The sequence below is a fragment of the Corvus kubaryi genome, unplaced genomic scaffold (genome assembly GCF_017639235.1).
Source record: "Corvus kubaryi isolate FWS band 111438036 unplaced genomic scaffold, C.kubaryi_AGA036_p1.0 37398, whole genome shotgun sequence".
Classification (NCBI taxonomy): Eukaryota; Metazoa; Chordata; class Aves; order Passeriformes; family Corvidae; genus Corvus; species Corvus kubaryi.
In genome coordinates this window covers 6990344-7009493 of record NW_024581137.1, presented here as the reverse complement: position 1 = coordinate 7009493, position 19150 = coordinate 6990344, and the positions used below count along the sequence as shown (strand labels likewise).

The following is a 19150-nucleotide window of genomic DNA, read 5'->3' as shown; positions in this document are numbered from 1 at the left end:
GGGAAAGTCTGTGAGGGCAGGCAAGAGCCAACCTAAACAAACCACATGCACAGAACCCATAGTAGGAACACAACCCTCAGCATCAGGTATTTTCATTCGCAGACTCATGCTTATTCCTGATATAGACATAGCCAGCAGTAATTCTAAGAATCCAGTCTAGCATTAAAATAGTTAAAATTGACATATTGAACTCCCCGAGAAGGAAGACCCATAAGAAATGGGAATGAATGTCTATAGGGAGCTTTGATCCAGCAGAAGTCTAATGCAGTCCCAAAGACCTCACACCACTCCTTTTCAGTCTTTTAGCACTCTACAACAGTCCCTACAACTGTTTGTGTGGTTTTGGTGAGCACCACAAATTGAAGGTGTAAACACAGAATGATACACCAAGATCTGGACTATTCGAAAAGACACGGTCATCTGAACAACATTCATTTTAATGTAACATGAGAGATCCATCACCTGAGGCTTGGAAATGTGTGTAGGGTACCTGGCAGGTAGGAGAAAATAAAAGGTACTCCGAGTACACAGGCATTTGTGGATACAGAGTGACTAAACTGCCAAATGATAGTTCAGTTTGGCAGGTTATAAGTAAGTAGAAGGAATGCAAGTCTTGCCAGAGATAAAAATAAATATATTTGCCCTGTTCATGGCATAAGAGAACCACAAAAGAAGTTTTAACATTAAAACCAGGCACAAAAACATAAGTTAAAAGGTTAGAGAACTGCAAGAACCTGCTCTGGAAAGCATGTGAGATGAGTGATTAGGATTCATTTGATAGGTTTAGAGGAAATTCAGGTACTTTCCATACAGGTGCAGGTTTTTTAGAGATTGCTGCTGGGCTGCTGTTCAGCCTGCTTGGGAAAAAAGCATAAACCAGTAGGAAAAAGCCAGGTAAAAAGTCAAGGATAATGTAGATGGACACACAGAGAGGCAAACAAGTCATGAAATACCTTATTTAGCAGGATAGGGTTTTTTCCTGATGTCTAAAAATGAAGAACAGTATTATCTTGAAAATCCTTCATGTCTTGTCAGCAAAATGCAGACAATGCTTAGTCTTACGTATAGCCTTGCTTACTCTGATCTCTGGTATAATTTTCTTCTGGCCCCTCCACGAAATTGAAACCTCTTCAGAATACGTAGTTAGCATCTCTTCAGTGGCCTTCCCTGTAAGTACCCATGCCAAGAAGCTGACAGAATGATTTTTCCTCTGTACTGCCTGCTCACCATTGTCTCCAGCCATAATAAAGACAGACTTTGGAGAAGCATTTGCCATATTTGGTGGTACTGGTTGTCCAGTAAGTATCTTATTAATGAACATTCTGAGGAAAGAGACACAGCCTACCTGTTTACACGAGTGACACAACACTGTTTTTGCATGACTTAAGTATCACACATTTAACTTCTAGTCAATAAAATCTTTAGGCTTGAATTTTTGCCTTGGCACCTTAATACCATCCCTCCTTAGGATCCCAAGAGCAGCAACATGGTGTAGGTCATACACCAACAGATTTTGACTACTGAGTTTAGATGGAAGAATGATGTTGCTTATTCCAGTAGGACTGGAAAGCAACTGTCAACACTTAGAACTACAATGTGAGCTGCATGTGAGTTATTAGAGCTTAATCCTGGCATCCAGGAACATTTCCTTGGATTCTACTGGACACATACATTGGTGGGCACAGCTGTACAAGCACTGAGAGAGAAAACTACGAGCCTACGTGCTTCAGAGCCTGCACTACAGTTAAAAACATACAGCATGCTAGCACAAGTGAAAGGGAGAGCTGCTATGTGCAACTTGATCATTACATTTGGTCTACCAGTTACATAGACACAAAACTGCTCTACAAGTGCTGGTTTGCTGTAGTACAACATTTCTACACGTAGCATGGTTAGAGAGCCCACCTTAACAAATGCTTTAGAATAAATAGTGCTTCTAAGTTTTCCTGTGCTGAGTAGGAGTACATTAAGAGGATGGAAGCCATCACAGACCACTTGGAAAAGGGTAATTAATAGCTTACCAAGAGCCCCATAAACACCACATAAGTCTTCAATCCTTATCAAAAACAAAAATGTATCAAAATTTGAAACCTAGAACATTTTCACTTAGTTTCCTACCTAAAGTAGCTGTAGGCGCCTGCTTTAAAGTGACTCTTCTTAATACTAGAAGCTCACAGGTACCTTCTCTCAAATTTTGGTGCCTCTCCCTTGCTATTTTTTTTAACCTTTCTTCTTTGAGCCTCACAGATGCAAAGCTTTCAGTTGAATTAACTCTGCCTTATCCAGAAGTGGTGAGGAACATGTTTCTCTGAATCTTAATCTTACTAGGTATGAAAGACTAATGCTTAAAAATATAAGTTGCCTGAATTTCTGTTACTTTGGGAGTTTGGGGGTTTGGTTGGTTAGTTTGTTTTGATTTGTTTCTCTAGTCAGAATTCCACAGAATTCTGAGTAATGAGTTGAACTCCAGGAGTGTACACTGTTAAACACAGGATGTTTGCTTCCCATGTTTATTACAAAATCTACAGTGATTTCCACACAGCTTCCATTTAATTGGAGTTTTGCCACCAACTTAAATAGGTAGCTCAGGTCCAAGTTCATTAACAGAATGGAAAGGTTTACTCGAAGTGTGGGATGTAGTAGAAAGATTAGAAGTGGAGCAGTTGCCTTTATATGGTGAGCATGCCTGAGCTTGATGAGGTTATTTCCTGAACCTAAACTATAAACAAGGAGCCGTGCAAAGTTGCAAACCTGCGTATGGGATGCATCTGCTGGAAATTATGACAAAAACTAACAATCTTCACCTCACTGAAGTCAGTGAAACATTTTCTGTACTTGATTTGAGCCAGGATTTTGCTGTAGGCACTTACACTTTAACTTTGCAGGAATTAATGCACACTGCACAGTAAATACCTCTGAAAAATGTCTTAGCTCCTCTCCTCCCCGGTTCTCCCTTTTTCTTTAGGCTGAGTTCTAAATTGGTTTTCTAAACCTTTTCTATCTCCATTCCCCTTTTTCAATCAGAAACTCAACAGATATCCTTTCAGCATTCTGCTTGAGCAACACCAATGGCATCACTTTTACACTGTATTAATCATGATGCACAATAGTATGATGTCGTCCATCAGAATTTCAAAGCACTTAACAAATATTAATTAAATATTGCGTCTCTGTGAGGTATGTAAGTAATTAATTTTATAAGCCAATGCCATTTAAAGGAGAGAGAAGGGTGGATTCTCATCTTAGTGCATAGCCTCTTACTCGTTTATAGTTATTTTCTTCCTGGGTATCTAGACCTGAAATAAGTTCCTTATGCAGCTTTTGTAATGGTCTCAGTAACAGGAACATTTGTGAAGCTGAACTGCAAGACTCCTCTCGTGTTTCCATTATGTGAAAGCACATCCTCTCAAATTCATTGTCAAATGTAATTGTGGTAAATCAAGTCAGTAGAGAAGACAGGTGAAGAATTTGAGACTTAAGCTCCAGCCCTGCCTTCACTTCATCAGAACAGGTGTTCCTAAACTTTTGGTGTCCTATGTTTGCTTTTGTGCAGGTAGCAAAGGACTTCCTAGATGCTGCAGGCTTCCTTTTCCCAGACACATGTACTCTTTGCACCTGGAAATCACATTAGGCAGATTTTGAGGGCTTCATAAATTTGTCTGGGCTTTCCAGATATGTGATAGCTGTAGAGAGCAGACACTTCTGAACTGGTTGCTGCATGCCTGGAAACTCTGGGTGTCAGCACTGTGAGCACACACAGCAGTTACAGGACATGAAGCCCCTCACAGAAGCAGCTCTGTGTGTGTGCTGTGCTGACCAGCCATGCATATGAAGTGCAACACATCAGAAACAGCAGACTTGATGTAGACATATCATGCAGCTACTAAGGCTGTGCAGTCAGCCCCATGCTTTCATGGGGGAACTACACAGTTATTTGCATATAGATTATACATCCCCTGCTCCTGTGTGTTGCAGCTGCTGCATATGTACACAGCTTTTTCTACCCGTGAAATCCTCTGCAGACCTATGGGATTTCTACTGCTCTAGTTTGTACCCTGATATACACACTCCTCCAAAGAACAGGACCCTTACTTGTTCCACTTCTTTCAATTCCCCCTTCCCTTCTAATAATAAGTTCTTGCAGTTAAGACAGTTCTTCCATGAGACACCCTCAGACAATTTCAGTTTGCACAGAAGAGAGGTGGCAGTCCCCAGTCCTTTTTCCATCCCCAGGAGTCCTTGGTCTTGGTAATTCTGCTGCTTACCATGCTGGCTCTGACGTGTTGGATCTCTTCATTAGCTGCTTTGACCTATTAGCCTGGAAGAAAAACAGCAGAAAGATTGGCAGCTTTCTCTGGCATAGTGAGGTAAATAGCTGACTACATGACAGATGTGACGTAGAGGATTTGCCAGTGATACCAAGCTGTGAGGTGTGGAAGGAAGTGATGACACTTGGCAGGCTTGAGAGGTAAGCCTGTGTGAAACTCATGAAGTCCAACAAGGCCAAGTGCAAGGTGCTGCAGATGGGTTGGGGCAATCCCAAGCACAAGCAGGCTGGGCAGAAAATGGATCGAGAGCAGCCTTGGGGAGGAGTTGGGGGTGTTGGTTGACGAGAAGCTTGGCAATTGTACTTGGCAAGCTTGGCAATGTGTACTTGCAGCCCAGAAATCCAGTTGTGTCCTGGGCTGCATCCAAAGCAGTGTGGCCAGCAGGGCCAGGGAGGGAATTCTGCCCCTCTGCTCTGCTCTCATGAGACTGTTTGTAGAGTGCTTTGTCCAGCCTAAGAAGGACACGGACCTGTTAGAACAGATCCAGAGGAGGGCTACAAAGATGCTCAGAGGGCTGGAGCACCTCTCCTGTGAAGACAGGCTGAGAGAGCTGGGGGTGTTCTGCCTAGAGAAGAGAAGACTCGAGGGAGACCCTGGAGCAGCCTTCCTGTACCTAAAGGGGACCTTAAAAAGCTGGACGGGGACTTTTTACAAGAGCCTGTGATGATATGACAAAGAGGAATAGTTTTAAACTGAGAGTAGGTTTACATCAGATATTAGGAAGAAATTCTTTACTGTGAGGATGTTGAGGCATTGGAACAGGTTGTCCAGAGGGATGCCCCATCCCTGAAAATATTCAAGCCCAGATTGGATGGGGCTTGAGAATCCTGATCTAGTGGGTAGCATCCCTGGCCATTGCAGGGGGTTTGGAACTGGATGATCTTTGAAGTCCCTTCCAACCCAAACGTTTTCTGTGATTCTGTGATCAGGGGAGTACGGAGCTGTTGCATGTGCAGCTGGGAGGATGGCAAAGAGACTGAGAGACCTGACCTCTCACTTTTGCAAGTGACTAGTTAGATCAGCTTAGCTGCCTGTGAAGTGGTAATTTGATTTGCTTCTTTTACAGAGCAGAGGTCCTACATTGCCTCTTTTTCTCTTCTCCCTGGAGATGTCATTCAATCTGGGAAAATTTGAGTGGATTCACAGTTTTTCATCACACCACCACATAAGAATCATATATTTGGAAGGATTATCAAGGATTTTTTACATTGTTTACCTACAGGCATTTGCCTTTAAACTTTCTCCCATATGTTTCTGTGGCCTCACACCAGTTGGGTTGTTTTTCACTGCTATTCATATGCTGGAGGCTAAAACCATTGCTGTAATCATGTTCATAAACCTCTATGATTTTTAAACATGCTTATTCTGATTCTATGTTATCCTCAAAAAAACCTTTGAATCCATTGTCTTCCTCTAGTGAATTAGTTTCAAAATTGTACCTAAAGCTAAATACACCCCCCATGTTGTGTGGAAACTGCTTTGAAATTAAACAGAAATTTGAGAAGCTTCTGTTGGCTGCCTCAGAGAGTGTCAAGCACATGAAATATTCCTCCCACCCCCCTGGAAAATTAGGAAATAAATAAAGAAATAATCTTTTTTTTCCCCTACTCCCTAACTTCCAGCTAGATTTGAACTGGAAGAGCAGAAAATCACACCGTGATGAAATTCTGATTTTTCTTCAGTATTATTTGAGAAATCAGGGAAGACTTCAGTGCATTAATAAAGCAGTTTAGACACCCGTCTGCCACAGTGGTGGAGCTCAGAAGATCAAAAGAACATTCTCATCTGCTTGACACACACACACTCAGTGTTCATTCATTAATGGCATACTTTTAGCGTAGGTTATAACTGTACACATCGTACAACAAAGCAGTGCTATGAAGTTCCCTGTCCCTAGGGAACAGAAGGAACAGAAAAAATAGTCTGGTTGATTAAAGCATTCTCAGCAGCTGAGAACATCCCTAACACTGACACGTTTTACTGTGAACTTTGAAAGGGTGGGGAGAATAACTGCACACCACCATCTTCATTTGATGGTATTGTTCAGAATGAATCCCCCACTGGTAGAATAATCCCCGATAAAAGGCATTCTAGCTTTCAGAAGTCATGCACTCAAAGCATACACAGTGGGGGGATGTTGTAGTATCAGTGCTCCATAAAATATGCACAAATTGGTTTGGGGTTGCCCATCTGTTTTGGTGACAAAAAGCGAAGGTCTAGATATGTATGTCTTAAACCAAATATGACCCATTTCAGGTTCTGAAGTAAAAGAGAGTTCATCCTTCCCTGACAGAGGAAAGAGACAAAACCCATTGTGTTTTTCCAGATACTTATTCCATAGGGTCTCTAGTCTAAAGACCTAAACTTATCTGAAAAGCAAAAAGCCCATGGTGGGGGGGGATTGGAACTAGACAAGCTTTAAGGTCCCTTCCTACGCAAACCATTCTATGATTTGCTTGTTGGTTTTGCAATTTTAGAAAATAAATTATCTCACCTCTAGTTTAGGAAAATCCCAGTTGTAATGAGGTTAACTGGGTGGATTCCAGATCACACTCATTCCTTGCATGGTAGCATTGACTTAGTGGCAGAGCACCAGAAATTAATCTGGCCCTTTCTCTCCGTGAAAGTGAAAGTGTGTTAGGCAGGCATTTCAGCATGCAGGGTAATGTGCCTTTGGATCTTACACAGCTAATCCTCTTTATACTTTGCTGACTGTAACCTGCTTAGTCTTACATGAAATGTATTCGTCATCTTTTCCTGAGCCTGGTCCAAAAGCCTGTTGAAGTCAGTGGAAAGAGTCCAGATATTTTTTCAGTAGTTTTGGAGCTGACTCTATATGAACAGCTGGTGTATCACTGAGTCTTCTAGTTGAAAGACAAGGAAAATAAGCAGCACCAAACCACATTGGACTCAGTGCTGTATTAAATATATAAATGAAAGTAATGTGAAACTTGTAAAACCAGACTGGACAAAACACTCTGAAACATGCTGCAGGGAACAGTCTAGTGCTAGCAGGGGAATAAGTTAGCTATTTAATGATTTCTTTTCCATAGCTTTTACTTTTCCACATATTCTGTAATGTAACAGTACTTTTTTCTCCTTGGGCAAATAGCTGTCAGACAGCAGCACTGGAATGAGAACATATGTAGTGTTTGCTTTTATCTTACATTACAAAAGAAGTATGAATACCTTGTGTTATTCCAAGTATAAAATTACAGGTGTCAAATCATTTGGTGCTTTAAATGCTGTGCCAGAAAAGTAATCCAGTAAAAATAAGCTATGTCCTGTCAAAGCTGAGCAGTTAATATTGTTATTACAATTTCTTGCATGGCTCCAGCGGTGTGAGGTGGCCCAAAACAAGTGTAAGAGACCAGGAAGAAACTTGCCTGGAATCACCAAGAGCATAAAAAGACAGGAGGATGGAAATGAGGTAAACCTAATGGCCCAAAGTGAGAATCTGCCTTATCTGATTTACAGTTGGTTTGAGCTTTAAAAATGCTGTTAAACAAAAGCTGGTTAACATCTTAGGGGCTGATTCTTACCTAGAGATCCCAAAGAGTTAAATTAAAGAGTGATTTGTGCTTGGTTCTGGGTAAGTATGTGTTTGACCCTCTGTCCTAAGGAGTGTACTATTTAAAAAGTAGAAGAATATTTAGCTGAAAAGGTTGAAGAATTTTATCATCTCTGCATTACAGGTGGGAGTGCAAAACAGGGGTGAGGAAGTTTTGGCTGGATTAAACAGTTGGGGTCTGAATTGTCTGTGGCAGAGAACCCCTATGTCCTGTCAAGTGCTTTTCAAACAAGGCCATCCATACCTAACTGTGGTATGGATGTGAAGTTGTGAGTGATTGTATGTGGTGAAGTTTGCTGCAGACCTGAAGTGAAATAGGAGATACAAGAGCAGGTCATAGCAGAGCACAACATGAGGTTTTGGTATGTGAATTTCTCCTCAAAAGATCATGAAGAGCCACACACACTTCATGCAACTTCTGGAAATTAGGTTAATACTTTTGTTGTCCATTTCACAAAAGCTGGGATGGAAGAAATTTTATATAATAGATTATGTCTACTAGGGGGCAGAAGAATCACTGTGTTTAATATTCTTTTTCAGGACTTCAGAGCTACAGTGAAACCTGGACAGAGACGCCTGATTTGCTAAATTGAGAACATGCTGCTTCAGTCAGTATGGATGTTAGGAAGCTAATTAAGGGACATAGCAGCTGACAAGTGAATCTTTAATCCCTGTCAAATCCCTTAAGTTTATCACCAGTGTGAAGTAGTTCATATAAAAAAGAAACTTTTACTCCTGAATTTACGTGTTTCCAGATGAGATGTGTTTACTTTCATGGTAATGATCAGAACACATTTTACTTATTTCAGGATGAATATCAGCTGCCTTGGAAATTACTCCCCAAATCCCAGCTCTCTTCCCCTACTTCTTGAAAACCATGGGAGTCATATTCGTTGTCCACACTGGTATTTTAAGTAAGTGGCATGAAGGGTGTGTCAGGCTGCATAGTATGCTGCTGAACAGCAGACCAAATCCTGGTGCTTAGAGGCTGCAGTTGTGCTAAAAGGTCAGAAACACCAAGGACATGTAGTGCACCAAAACTTGCCCATCCTGAGATAGTCAGGAATAGTCACATGTGTTGATTTACAGAAAAACTTAGTTTGGTTCCTCTTTTTTTTTTCTTTGCAAACCACATGCTCTTGCTGAATGTAAATATCTCATGCTGCAATGATTAAGTCCATTTTAGGTTCGTTTCCATTAATCTGTGAAAAGACTGTGCGAAAACCCAGAATCAGCTCCGAAGGATAAATTGTGGGGTTTTTTTTAATTTCTGAAAAAAAGAACTCTGCAGTAGGTTGTCAGTTAGTACATCAAAGGATGCATTTAGTGTACCTCGGTATGCTGTAACGTGAGCTATTTGTTCAGTAGTTAGCTCTAGTTAACTAACATGACTATTCATTCTAAAATAAGCACTCAGGCAGTGTTTGCTCCCAGGCAAATACTTGTTCTGCTACAGTTCTTTCTCAGCTCAGCTGCCTCTGATCCCCTTTGTAAGTGCCGAAGTTGTTAGCCTTTGTAGTCATGAGAGTTAATTACCACTCATTTTGTTCACTTTTCTGCATGGCCAAAAGCTTTTATGTCTTTTACATGATTCGGGAGTGGAAAGACTCGCCTGCATTAAGGGACTGTTTCTTATGCAATATGTGATTAATAGTTGCCAAGAAGTGGTCTGCCACATGTGCGCTGGCAGGTTGGCGGCTGTGCAGCTGCGCTACTAATTACATGGCTGGGCTGGTTAAGCACGGTGCATCTGATGGTGGAGATAGGCTCCAGGGCCCCCGCAGGAGATCGAGGGGATGTGGTGGCTAGATGTGGAATCTGGGGACAACTGGGATGGATCTGCTGGGGATGAAGTCTGGACATGTGGAGAGAACACCTAGGAGCCATAATACGAGGCAGTGAGTAAGGAGCAGAGGAAGAAGTTAATAGCAGGCTAAAGCAATTCGTGTAGCAATCAGCTGTGCACAGCATGACCCTTTGGTATTGGGCTGGACTCCCTTAGTTTTGGGAGTGTTTGTGTAGTAGGAGAGGAGCATATATTATTGTTTAGTTTTCATATCAGTCCAAGAAAACTAGGTTTATCTCCTGGCCCAAAAGCGTTGTCCCCACAGAAGTGAGTATTCAAACACAGTGTTCTTTAGAGGTTGTGTCCTGCAGTAGCAGGAAGCTCAGCAGAGCCCACATACTTTTAGTATCTCTAAGTGCTGGTGTTTTTCCCTTGAATTATGTTTTTCCTTTTCAGCCAAATAAACCATAGCAAAAAACATTTCATTGTGTGCTAAGATATTCTCAAGTGCTCTTGTTTCCAAGGGTGACTTTACTGGGGGCAGCGATGCAGTCTCAGAACAGAGCTCTTACGTGTCCCAGTTACGGAATTACTTCCCGTGCTGCTGACAGCTTGATTTGTGAAAGAAAAAAGAATAGCAAAACAAAACCCACAGCCTGTGCAACAGAGAAAAACACAGACTTGCTGTGCTTTAGAGAAAGTGTCAAACACAAACATTTCAAAGGAGGAAAGCTTCTAGTCTTCATGTACATGATAAAAATATTTTTAAAAGGATAAGTCACATAACTGTAACTATTTTTAAGGTTTAAAAGTTTCCTGTTTAATACCTGTGGGATAAGTCTGTGCAGCTAGCTGGAGGCCAATTTTAACCTTGACCATTGAAATCTGTTGACCTGTGGTTTGGTACAGAGCTGGCCATTGTTTTTTTCCTGCTTTGAAATAAGGGATATCTGGGAAACCTCTAGCACCGCCCACCCCTCCCCCCTCCCAAACCCCAAAAAATCCACATGTCTAACTGTGTGCTAGACCTGCTTAGCTTAGCTGCTAAGTGTTGCAAAGTAGCCAGATATTGAAAATGCTGCTAACCGAGCAGATGTCAGACTTAGAAACTCATCGTTATGCCTTTATACTGAATCTGGTAGATACTAAGAGGACTTTAAGTGCATGTGTAATTACAGAGCTGTTTTGTTCTGGTTTGAGACTAAGCAGTAGTTATAGAAAAAGAAGACTGAACTGAAGTGTTCTGCAGTTGAGCAAGCAATTTTATTTCTAAAGCAAAGTCTCATGCACTACAGGACTCATGATTCATAAATCTGGTGCTAAAGGAAGCTGTGTCTTGATTTGCAGCTTATAAAAACAGGATTTTGCTAATAAATGTGTTCTTCAGAATTACAGACCAGCGGATTCTTAAATGCAGAGCTCATGGCTTTGTCTTGAACAGTAGCCTCCTATGATTACTGCGTACTGTGTTTTTATGATAGGTGAGACAGCTTCTTCCTGGCCACTTATTTATGTCACCATTAAATGGAGAAAAGGAATTGGGATGACCTAGTCTGGAGGGGGTAAAGCAAACTGCAAAACACTGCCATTGGTGAAACAAACTTGCTTTAAGCACATTCTCTAGTTAGTCTGAGTCATCAGTCATCAGTTATGTTTGTTCTCTTCTTCCTCCATCTTTCCCTGAGCTATATTATAAAGCAGTTCTGTGACTGGAATCAGGGTGCACTGTGTGTGAGTGGTCCTGAGAGCAGGTGGGGATGAGGACTGTGGGGAGGGACTGAGCCAAGGCACGGAGAGACAAGCAGAGCCCAGTTTGCAAGAGCTGCTTGAGTAAAGTTCTGTAAGGAGAGTTCTGGAAGGATGTATCCAACCGTGGATAAGCCATGCATTAGTCCAGCAAATTCCTTGGTGCCTGTTCCCTGTACTGCCTGTTCTACCTCCCATCCCTGGAGTTGCCCCTGTTGCTTCCTCCTGATGCAGGCTTTGGTCCCGGACTGGGTATTCCTCTCCCTGTCATTGTGCCATCCTCAGATGTTCACAGTTGCTCACAGTGCATAATTTTTCCTAAAGTCAGCCAAATATACAGTTTTGAGGATGCACTTCTAGCATGTGCTGAGCTCAGAAATCTGCCTTCACCAATTTAATACCCTTGTAAGAACATGTCAGAAATGTTTTCTTCTCTTAGCATGTCTGTATACACATGTATGTTCATCTCTGTGTCTATCCCATTATTAACAGTGAGCATTAAGTACAGGTATCAGGGATGAAAGGACTGTAAAATTTCCATGCTGTCTGCCCAAACAGCACACTGGCTTCAAAAAGAGTGCTCAGATGTTTATGAAAGCTAGACTGAGTGATGATGATGATGATGATGTCTCTATGTGGGGGAAAACACTCATTTCTCAACTGGCAAACTTTTTTGAAACTCAGAAATGTTTGCTATCTGATATGCAGTGTTTCAGATTTGTGATTCCAGTTTTCTGCTCTGTTAGAATAGCATGTAGATTGAGCAAAACAAAGTGATATGACAAAACGTTTTGATATCTTGTCCTAATTCAAGAGAGGGTTTCTCCCCTCTCCATGGGAGAGAGCTGGTTGTCAGCCTGGGCTGAGGCTGCAGCAACCCCAGTTTTTGTGACAGTAGCTGTGTCACTGGTTTTGTTCTTCCATAGAACCATGGGACGAGAGCAGAACCAGGGGTGGCATTAGGGTGGCAAATCTGTAGATTGAAGAATACAAATTCAGTTGAGTGTTGGTTATGCTATTGACCAAGTTCATCCAATTGCATTTATGTTGAGCAACACCCAGAGCCTGCTGGAGCCAGTGGGAGTTTTGCCATCAGCTTCCCTGAGGAGTAGGATTTTGCTGGTTGTTTAAATTAGCCGTATCTTCATGGGAGCATATGAGAGCAAATGCAAAGGTCTTGAACTGAAGAAGCCAGTAAGCAGCTTTATGAGTTACTTTGTTATGCAGGTAAAAGCTGAGACAGCAAAACCCATCTGCTAAGCTTTCAACACATCTCTATAAACCCTATGGTAGGGTAAGAGTATTCTTTCCTATTTTATTTATGGCCTTGGCTGCCCGAATGAGTGCATCTGGAGCTCAGATGTCTGATGCCCTTATTGTAAATTAGTTAACTTGAAAAACTGCACACACTGTCAGGTCTTTGCTGTGGAAATGCCAGGCTCTGTAGTTGAGGTGCTTTTGTGTGTCCATATGTTTTTTATGTGAAAAGGCTCTTGAACTTTATGCATAAACACTGTTCTCTGTCTCTATTTTTTTTTTTTCCCCTCCCTCTTTTGTTACAGACTGTGGACTAGCATTGAATATTCAGGGAAAGCTCCCCAGGGAGATTAGGGACACGGACAGATTTTAAACAGAGCCCTAATGCATGGACACGAAAGGACGAACATTCTAGTGGGAATACTAGTACAAATTCCCTGCTTTGGGGTCAAAATGCATTAAATAGCTGCTTGCATGCTAAAGATGCTTTTAAAGTCAATACAGACAAGAAATTATAAAATCTGTAAATAGAGATGGTGCTCAGTGAGAGTAGAAGTACTTCAGTGACCCCTTTTGTTATAAGTCATACAACAGTATATAGCAGTCCTAGAGAGAAGTGCATCTATAAATCCCTTTCTGCCAGGCTCAGACTCCCAGAACACGCTGAAACTTAATTCAGGTGGGATTTGTCCATATCCTTCCATGTCCTGGAGGGCTATGGGAACTAAGACTTAAGAGCAGTAGGAATTAGATGCCTTCACATGAGTAAACTGCTGTTATCATCAGTTACTCTGATTCTACTGTTGTGGAAGAAAGCTTATTGTTACATTTAATAAGTCTACATTAAAAGAAATTGAATGAAGCCATTGCACAAACAAGCAGTAACAGTACATATATTTGGGGCTGCTGTGCAGCAGCTAAACTCAGGTAGAGTCCACCTGTAAAAACTGGCAACTCGGGATGGGTCAGCATCTGAAACTAGGTTGCATAACAGCAACATGGCAATATCAAAGCTGCAGTGTGGCTTTAATTGCCACACAGCTGGTATTTATCATATAGCTATGTGCATATTTAAGAATAAATGCTATTAAAAAATATTACATCCTGAAATAAATATATTGCCTTACTGTTGCTGCACGTTTGCTTTATGGGTCCTTCAGCCTGACTCCACATCACTGCTGAGCCCTGTCCTCTGAAATGGAAACAAGTGTCATTTGCAGTATAGAAGTACAGCAGCATTTGTATAATACTTAGATCATCCAAGTTCCCATTGCAGACCACAGTTTATTACGTGAACATTTCATAAGGCCCATTGCCTCTATTGCCACTGTCTCGTGTTATGGTAATCCCTAAAAAAGCTGCCATTAAATTGAGGCCCTTTGTTTTACATGCTGCATGCTTGCAGCTGCTGCAAGCATTTGACAGCTTCAAAGTCCATATTTCTTAAGTTCCACCTTAGTTTGGGGAAAAAGAACAAGTCTTCAGTGTAGAGCCCTGCAGCACTGCACTCTGCAGCCTGCAGGTTTTCATTGCTGCCTGCTTCCTGACTGTGCCCATAGCTCTTCCTTTTAGCTCCTCTTTGCTTTCTACCAGTTCAGACTTTTTTTTCCAACCTCACAGCTTTTTTCCGGCCTGCCACTCCTAATTGTGCTCTTTAAACCATTCCTTGGAGACATCTTCTGTGCACTAAAAGTTGCTCCCAAGTTTACTCTGCAAGCCAGTTTTGAGGTCTGTGTTGGGTGTATGTATCCCATTTGCCACTTGGAAGACAGTGGTCAAGTCCCACTCTGCAGCAGTAAGAAATAGAAAGAACTGCAGCTGCTGTACATGAGAGATATAATTTTGGATTTTTTCAGAATGAGGTGGCCTCTCTAACCTTAGCCTTGCTCTCAGAAATGCCTGTGGTATAGCCACATGCAACAGTTTGTGTTTTGGATGTTATAAGAGCACAATTCTCTGTGAGAACACAACTGCTGTTGGCATAAATGGCAAGATTTCATTTTATCTGCACTCTTACATGGCCACTAAAGCTAATCGGCCACCAAGGCGAGTCAGACCCCTCTCCACTGGCTGGTCCTTGCTCAAATAAATACTCTGTGAGCCCCTGAGAAGGCACTTCGGCATTAACCGGGGTGCCCTTGCACACCCCTGCTTTTCATCCCTAAAATGCACAGATGTTTCTTAAACGAGTCTTGTGGCTACTTCTGCCAGGCTTGGCTGTTTCACGGAAATGCTTGAAGAAGACGAAATGCTAAAGGCAGGGAACATTTTGTGAGCTTGTGGTACCTACTTTTCCACAGGAGGCGGGATGCCCTGTGCAGCCGTCTTGGATTCTGCTGCCGCCACCCTGCTGGGGCTGCTCCCCCTTCAGTTATGTGCTACATGATGATGGATTAAAAGGGAGGCGGGGAGGAACCCCAAAAAAGCAGGACTAGAGAGTGAAATGAAGCCACCTTCCTTAGCGTTCTTCCCTCCGAAGGGGAAGGTGAATAACGCGTGTGTCCGGAAGGTGGCACCGGCAGCCTGAGTCTGCCGTCAGCTCTTGCTTGTCCGGCCCAGTCAGGCGGGCACCGCCGCCCCGCTTGGAAACACCCTCGCTAATCCGGGTTCTCAGCCTCCTTAAAGGCTCTCAGCCTTTTAAGCTTGTAACTAAGCCGGTGCTCTCATTGCCTGGCTCCAGGCCTCTGAGCCACGGGTGACAGGCTTGGGGGATGACCAGTCATCGGTGTGACTGGGATCTTGGGACTTTGAATAAGCAGCTAAGTCCCGGCGGGAGCAGAAGCTTGAAGCTGCAGGATCTTTAGCTCCTCATTACAGAATTAGTTTTGCTGTTGAAGTGGAGAAAAGCCTGTCTGAAGACACCGTGCAGGGTTGCTTTTTTTTAAAACAATGTCTTGCAACAGACGTGTTATTACACATGCTGGCAAGCATTTCTCAGGTATCACAACTCCAAATACTAGAAGAAGAGACGGTACTTTATTTTCTCTGTTTTGGAGAAATCTTTGTGAATGTGAAAGGTAGACCTGGAGCAGGGGTTTTGCACTGTGATCCAACACTTTCAGGCAAAGCATGAGGTGAGGAGACGCCTTGGTGCTGGAGGGCTCTCAGCTCAGCATCCCTGGGCAGTGAAACTGTTTTGCTGCAAAGGAGAGTAGACAAAATTTTCGAGCACACTTGAGGAGTCAGATGAGTTAGGCTTTTCTGCAAGAGTGATTCTGGCTATTATGTTTCCTTTCTTGAGATGGAAGATAGCTTTCTTAATTTAGGCAATGGTTTTCCAACCTCAGAAACCACAGGGTTCCATGTGAAATTTTGGAGATATCCTGCTCTCCATATTGGCCAGTCTATTCCCACTTTTTCTTACTAGCATTATGGCTCTTGGTTATAAAAGGAAAAAAAACGCAACATGTTTTCTTCCCTCTTTTCTTCACCGTGTCTCACCTCAGCAGGAGCCCAAACCAGTCTCCTATGCCTACCACTTGGAGCCAACTGCTGTGGTAGGAAGAAGGCAGGCACCAGGCCAGCTACCGGTTGCAGTGCCTGTGCCAGCCCTCATCTTCCAGCCACTGCCCTCTGCTCCCTCCATGGCAGCCGTTCAGTCGTGAGCACTTAGCAGGCAGGAGCAGATACTTGAGGAAAAGCAGTGGGCTGCCTACGGATCATGTTGGTCACTTTTGCAAAAAAACCCAACAAAACAATGTCCAAAATATTCCCAAACTTCCAAAGCTCTCTTCTGTGCTGGTTCTTAGGCACTATTAGTTTTCATCTAGTGGCATGAGATTGAAAAGCTGTCTGGAGTAAACTCCTCATATGTGGGCACAGTGTGTTACTGTGTGCCTTTACTTTAACAGTGTCCTGAAAGGACCCTTTTTCTTTATAGGTATAAACTGAGTAGCTAGAAGTACAGGTAATTAGGTTCATTTAAATTTTAAAAAGGTTTTACCACTAGGGAGGAAATATGTAGGTTGAAAATAAGGAGCAGAGGAGAAATTATTTCAAGTTTCACAGTTGACTTTGTGCTGGAACAGATTGCTTTTTCCCAGGTGCTTATCTGCTGTTGATGGCTTTTGGCATTGTGCATGTGCAGGAAGGCAGAATATGCAGCTGGACAAGAGGGCTGCATACAGAGAGAACATTTTTGACCTTGCAGCAGCTTCAGATGTTGCAGTTCCTTCTTATTTCTTCCCATGTCCTTTGTTTCTTATATAGTTTCCTTGCTTGACATAGTTTAGGGGCTGGACCTCTCGGTTGTTTTTTTCTTCCTTTTTTTTTTTTTAATTTTTTTCCTTTTTTTTTTTTTTTTAAATTCATGTTGTTGGTTTGCACCACTTCTGATAGATTCTTTATCACCTGCTCCCTTCAAGGCAAACTGCAGGGCTGCTTTCCTTCTGTAGCAGCTGTGCTGGAGGACTGCTGATGAGGAACAAAATGGGAGCTACTGAGCAGTCATTTGAAAGCTGGCTATTAAAAAGAAAAAAGCTAGCTAATTAGAGCTTAGAGGAAGAGGCAACACTTTGTGCAAAAACACCAGAAGGTAGGCCCTCCAAATCCCATACACTCCCTCTAAATAGCTATAATTAACCCCACAGTATTCAATTTATTAATTAAAATTTAATTAATATTTTCTGTCCTTGACAATCATTTTAGAGGTGGTCAGGAAAACATAGTGGCAGCTGGTTTTCCATAGAGCAGCAGTGGCATTCAAAAGGGCAGAGCCACAGGAGACTCATCTCAGTCTCCTGGTCATACCTGTGATAAAAGAGCTGAAACTGGCTTCTGGATTTCTGGGAAAGGAGGGGAGGATGGGAGATAATGCAACCCTGGTGTTCTCCTGCACGCTTCTGGACATCACCCTACAAATGTAGGACTCGCCTGGATTATCTGAAAGTGGGAGAGAGCAGTGGAAAATGGGTGTCATCGTTACTTACTCACCAATTTCCACACCAATTGAGGGCTGCTGTACAGCACTGTGTTTCACGTGGTTTTGATGTTCTGCTTGGTGCTCTGGCTGAGTAGAATGAGAGACCTCTCCTGAACTTCATGGACTCCATCAAAGTAGAGCAGCTATTGCTTAGAAATGCTGTGGCTGAACTTGGCACACTGCTGTTCTTCTTCACCAATGGGTTTCCTGGTCATTCATACTACCCATGGTCAGTATGCCAGACACGCATCATTGTCAGAGCACTCTTCTGGAACAAATCCATTGGTATCCCCAATGGGAAATGTGAGTGTTGTCAGCTATGTAGAGCACTCCAAGGTTTGCTTCAAACAGATAGGATGGAAGATACCAAATGTGGAAGATACCAAATGTGTTTCCTTCAGCAAGGACAGTGCTTCATCATTATTCAAGGTTAGGCAATAGCATAATTTGTGCCCTCACCCATTTCTAGAGCACAACATTTTTTTTCCTGGCATTATAGTTTTTTGACACAGCACTGCTGTGATGGCCTGCAGCATACACCTGTTAGTACTCTTCATAATTTGAACTGGAAAAACCCACCAAGCCCATGAGCAGGAAATACTGACTGTTAGCTACAGGGTCATGAAAAGAGATGTGAGCTGAGCACTGTGCAGCGTGGCTGCAGCCAGCCCACTCTGTAGGAACCAAACTCTTAACAGTGTGGTCATGAGCCATCCTGCAAAAACTGGCCTGTGAGACAGGGTCTGCAGTACAGGCCCAGTGAGAATAGCCATGAGGTAAAGGATGTCTTTTATTCCCCATTTGACAGAAGGGTGCAAGAGAATGTACTCAGAGTGTGTTGAAACCATATCTCCCAGGTCACAGGGGGAAAGCTTTCAGTACAGAACTGTTACGAGCAAGTGGGAGAGGAGGTGGGCCACACAGACCATCATCACGAACACTTTCTCTCTGCTCCTCTGGATTAAACATGAGGGGTTAGGCAGATTTTTGGTGTACCTTGGTGGCAAGGCCCTTGGTTAAGGCCCTTATGGTAGTGAAGTGGCATGACATCTCTCAATCCCAAGGAGGCAGGCACAAGCTGTTCAGTGCTATGAGGCCAGAAGTGCTTCCAAGAACTCCCAGAAGCAGAACTGGAGTTTTCCAGTGAACATGAGCAATAGAAAAGATGAGTATCACAATCTGTAGTCTCTTTGGCCTCCAGACTTTGGTGCATAAATGCAACTTTAGGGCCATCACAGATCCTACTTGTATGGTCTGTCCTATGGTCATGCAGGGAACCAGCCTCAGACCCGTAAGGCCCTGAGTCACATCTCCCATCAGATGTGTTTTCCCAGGTGTGGCAATGTGGGGCTGGAATGAAGAAGTTCTCTACCTTTGTGTGAGAAGAAGTGCCCCTGATGCCCTGCAAAGGTGCTGTAGTGGTTTAGTCCAAAATACTCATTACTGTTTATCTGCTGTGAGATAAGAGTTAGGAGAAATGCAAAACAGGCACCAAACTTGAAAGAATATAAAGAAGTTTATTAACAGACCTAAAAGAAGAA

General features: G+C 42.7%; 1 protein-coding gene across 3 annotated transcripts in view; it reads left to right on the top strand.

The window, feature by feature from the left end:
- LOC121671564 (cytochrome c oxidase assembly factor 1 homolog) overlaps nt 1-19150 on the top strand; it is a 54844-nt gene that overhangs the window by 3800 nt on the left and 31894 nt on the right. The window contains exon 3 of one of the 3 annotated variants that reach the window (XM_042043497.1): nt 7666-7758. The exons of the other annotated variants lie outside the window; for them this stretch is intronic. The gene's annotated coding sequence lies outside the window, so the exon portion shown is untranslated. The remainder of the gene's footprint in view (nt 1-7665; nt 7759-19150) is intronic. 3 annotated transcript variants of the gene reach the window in all.